This window comes from Camelus ferus, chromosome 20, assembly GCF_009834535.1.
Source record: "Camelus ferus isolate YT-003-E chromosome 20, BCGSAC_Cfer_1.0, whole genome shotgun sequence".
NCBI classification, from domain to species: Eukaryota; Metazoa; Chordata; class Mammalia; order Artiodactyla; family Camelidae; genus Camelus; species Camelus ferus.
This window is the reverse complement of record NC_045715.1, coordinates 11,554,102-11,559,062: the sequence shown is the minus strand read 5'-3', so window position 1 is coordinate 11,559,062 and position 4,961 is coordinate 11,554,102. Positions and strand designations below refer to the sequence as shown.

General features: G+C 39.2%; 1 non-coding gene across 1 annotated transcript; it reads left to right on the top strand.

The window, feature by feature from the left end:
- The first annotated feature begins 3,795 nt into the window (after positions 1 to 3,795).
- TRNAV-AAC lies at positions 3,796 to 3,867 on the top strand. Its single transcript has one exon. It is a non-coding gene; the product is annotated as a tRNA-Val (tRNA).
- The last annotated feature ends 1,094 nt before the right edge of the window (positions 3,868 to 4,961 follow it).

Below are 4,961 nucleotides of genomic sequence, written 5' to 3'. Positions count from 1 at the left end.
ATACCCAGGAGGTTTTCATTTATTTCTATTTATTTATTTAATCCTATTTTTGCCCAAAAAAAAAAAAAAAAAAAAAAGTAATGAAAACCCGAAGATAGCCCCAGAGAAGCCTGTGCTGGAATCATTTTGTCTAGTGGTCTTTGGTATGTGTGCCGAGGAACAAATGTGCCCAGGCCTTCTTGGCATGTGACGCACCACGAGCTCTTTTGCAAAGTTGATAGACTCAGGGATCTGTGGTTCCTGGTGGGAAAAATATGATTTGGCTCTCATAGCTTTTCCTTCCCTGGCAGTAGTGGTTTCATTAATGATGTTGGAAAACTAAGCTAAACACAGACACTCTTGCAGTAGGAGGTAGGAGCAGCATTAAGGCCCAACCTAGAGTTTCGGGCCCTGGGCCAGTAGGAATTCAAGAGAAAAATGGTACCATCTGCCCTGTTTCTTCAGGAATTGCTGCAGCCAGGCCACTAACCGTAGGGTACTGGTGCTTCCCCTTCTCTCATGTGTTAAGATTGGTTACCAGCGCTTCTCCACCTTTGGTCCTGTCACAACATATTGCAAACAATATTGTTAAGGACCCTGGGAAGCATGGATGCAGTCTATAACCAGAGGTGTTTGTTCAAAGACCTCCATACTCTCTCTCCCTGTTCACAATGGCTAAGAATATCAATTTTCTCTGTGCTTCTCAACTCATTCATGGTACACTTGGAATCAACTTCATATTTGGGTCCCAGGGAGGAAGGAAGAGAGAACAGCAGAATATGTTAATTTCTATCTAAAATGCAAGTGGGTATTGGGAACACTACCAATACATCTCCCACCACAATACCACCCTTAACAGTTTTTAGTGACTCGTTTCAACTTAAAATATAGTACTCATCTATGGTTGAAGTTAGAGAGAGGAGACACGAAACTACCACTGACTACCCAGTCGGTGGAAATTTCCATCAGTAATCAAGACATTCTCAAATCCGGTCTTCAACTTTGCAGATCTGGACATTTGATTTTTTTCCAGTGTATCCAGATTCAGGAGGTCTGGTTCTCATTAACTAACCTCATAAGAGCCTGATGCATAAACTGTAAGATCAATTTAAAAGTTTGTAATAGAGGCTGCTTCTTTCTTATGGCTAAAAATTTAAAGTTTATCATCTAGATCGTATCCTTTGCAATATGAGAAAAGTCCATTTGGAACCAGAAAGTTGTTTGGGAAGCACAGAATCAAAACAAAAGGGGCAACTGGATATCCTTTAGAGAACTTTACTTAGGACATGAGAAAGCCTGGTGAATGAACCATCCTTGCCTTACCCTAGAGTTCCCTTCTTTAGGGATCACGATGCCCAAGAATCCCAGATACAGTGGCTTAGGCCTCGGATAATACTAGATAAAAACAATTCTTACCCTCTAACTTTCCCTTTTAGAGACCCTAAGCAAGCCACCCTCTATGGTATAATACAACTGATCAGCTTGGTAAAATCATATTCTACTCATAAGTCCCTAAAATGATAACCAAGTTGTTTCAAATGGTCTTGATGGGTTTTTAGATCTTCCTTCCTAAGTGACTCCCATGGTTGGTCCCAGTTACATATGCATTCTTAGTGTTGTTAAGCTGATATTGTCAAGTTCGGGGGGCACCTTACTTCACCAGCATCCTCTGATTATAATAAGTGGTGAGAAAAGATAATAAGATCCATGTTCAGCTTAACATTTGTAGGTCATCCTTTTCTAATAAAAATTGCAGAAGTTAAAAAAAATTGGCTACAACTATAGCTCCTTAATTCAGCTTAACTGGGGAAAAGACTAATTTGAATTAGCAGAAATCTTAATCACAGCTTTTGTTTTTTAAAGCTCTGATTTAATGAAAAGTTCTCTGAATGGAAATGAGATCTTGATTCGATTTCCTGCCTCCATTCAGGTTGGCCAAGCTCATTAACCTCTCCAGGTCTCAGTTTCCTCATCTGTAAAATAAGAGTATTGAAGCCAACTTGCGTCTGGGGACCCTTCCAGTCCAGCATTTTCTTTCTTTAATGTGCCTATCTGTAGCCTCAAGCAAAAGAATTGCCATTTGCAAGCAAGTAAGAGTAGCTGGCAATAGTTAGTTGGTCCTGCCCCAGTGAAACACAATTTTCAATCCCTGAAGCTCCCAGAAACTTAATGATAACAATAACAATAATAAGCATTAAATTCCCAAGTTAGTTCTGTGTTTACCTTCAAGAATATACAGCATCTCCCAATGGGCTCGAATGAATGCAAAATACTCAAACAGCTTTACTTAGCACATACTGTTTACTTGGGTTTGGGAGGTAAAGGGGAGTTACTAAGATAAAAACCAGTGTGGTCCCTGCCTTTAGAGCTCAAACCCAGCAGGGGATACAGCACATGCACATCTGCCCTGTAATACGGTACCAAGCAGAGTATCATATGTGAAGCCTACTGAGAAAACACAAAGGATGGAGCAATTAATTCTGTCTGAAAAGGAAAGAAGGGGAGAAGGCTTCCTGGAGGAGGTGACATCTGAACCAGGCCCTGAAGGATGAAGTAGAGAAAGACGATAGGGCTGGAGTGTGAGGCAGAGTAGTCTGGAAAGCAGGGGATTGGAAGGATGGGGAGTCAGGAAGGGGAAGAATTGCCACAAGATGTGTCTGGAAAATGTGAATAAGGTGAGTGGGCTTTGAATGATACATAAAAGCATTTGGGCTCCATCTTTTACCAGAAGAGTTCCATGATCAGATTTATTTGGGAAGGTCAAAATGTTGTGGGGAGAGGTTTTGAACAGGGAAAATCTGGAGGCCTGAAGAATAGCCTGGAGATAATTATAACAGGCCAGGTAGCAAGTGATGAGGGTCTGTGTTAGGAAGGCACCAGGTGATGAGGGTCTGTGTTAGGATGGTACCAGGTGATGAGGGTCTGTGTTAGGATGGTACCAGGAGGGGTGCATCTAAGAGACATTACAGAAGAAGAAGAGCCCATACGAATTTGGCAGCTAATTAGATGTTGGAGGTGACAGAGAGGGGGGATATGAAAAAAAGATTCAGATTTTGGTTAGACTGGTGGGTCCCAAGGGACACTGGTTTCTTTTATGCTTATAGACACTGATAACCTGTGCTATACAGAAAAGTAATGCTCAGGAAAGATGAGTGAACATCAGAAAGGCCCAGTAAATAAAACCCACAAACAAAACGATTCTTCATGTCTATAGACTTTGTAAGGCAGAGAGAAATTAATGACATGAGAACATTTAAATGATCCAAAGAAACTATGAGCTTTTAAGAAAAAATAGTTTGGAGAGAGTTTGTAGTTATTGTTTATTTAGGGTTTTGCTTGCCTTGTGTATCTTTTTCTTTTGTTTTTTGTTTGTTTGTTAAGTTTAATATTTTGGGCAAGCTTGTTCGTTTGCAAAAAAAAATTATTAACCTTAAAATGGAAATGATGCAATAATAACACAACAGAGTTTGAGTTTGATCTCTGAATTAGCATTCCAGCTGTGAAAGCATTTCTCCACCACACTATTCATAGCATCAGGTACAAGGCATGTGCTTTCAGGCCTCTGATGTCTTCTGTTTAGCAAATCTTCAGGACTGAGTTTTCCCGTAAGTAGGAGACAGAGCATATCCTTGATCATAAAATGAGATGGGGAAGCAACCAAAGCTGACAAGCCAGCTAATACACCACAACAGAAAATCACTGCCCCCCGGAAAATCACTGCAGGGCAAGTGCATTGTAGCATATGTTAAAATATTTTGCATTCTTAAAACCAAACAAGATGCAAAATAGATTATTTTTAAATTAATTTTTAGGGAGGAGGGTATAGCTCAGTGGTAGAGTGTATGCCTAACATGCATGAGGTCCTGAGTTCAATTCCCAGTACCTCTATTAAATACATCAATAAACCTAATTACCCCCTCTGCCATAAAAAATCCACAAAATTAATTTTGCCAATGAAATGTAATAAATCCTTGAATAAGTGGTTGTTCTATTACTTTTTATCATCCTGCCAAATCCTCACAACAATAAAGATTATTGACCCTATTTAACAGGTGAGAAAACTGAGATTTAAAGAAGATAAATATTTTGCCCATGTAGTTAGTAAGTAGAAAGACTGGGATTGGAGCCAGGCAATTTAATCCTAGGATTTATGACCTTAACTTCTCTGCTATGTTACCCCCAATTTAATAAGCAAAATAAATAATGATATGCTCATATGACCAAATATTTTGCAATATTTGCAACTAATAAACAACTAAAAGTAAGAGCTGCTGCTGACATGGGGAAATATATAACATTATTTTCTTGGTAAATAAGCTTATGAAAGTAAGGATAGTATAGCGTAATTCTATGAAAAGCTATTTTACATATATTAAATACATACACATTATAGGCATAGAAATAATATACATCTATAATTTAACAGTGATTATCACTGGGTAGTGGAATTTTTGATGATTTTTATATTCTCCTTAAGAATTTTCTATATTTTTCAGATTTTCTAAAATAAACTTAGAAAGTACTTGAACTTTCAGTTTCCAGTCCATTCTCTTAAAGAGCTTGGAAGTTGTCACTTCCATCCTCACAATAAGCAAAAAGCTGAACAAACTAAAATTCAGTGACTCTTCTTAGATCCATCGGAGACTAGAGGTCACAGAGGAAACTGCTGCCCCAAAGTGGAGAGACAGATAGGCAGATACAGCAAATCACAGTTTATGTGGAACAGAAGCCCATGCCTGGAGCCAGTGTCCGTAGGAGCACTTAAAACTGTAATTGGTAAAGTACCAGAGGCTCAGTGTGTTCTAGATCAAGAGTTTAAAAATTTCTAGGAGCCTAGGCTTAGGGGTTCCCTGCACTTTTCTGAGTTTTACCTCCAGGGGTCCTACTACGTTCTCACTGTAAAAATGGGAGAAAAATCCCCCCCTCCACCCCGCTTCTAGCAGGGGTAGGGGGAAAAGTAAACATACTGAAATATGCCCAGA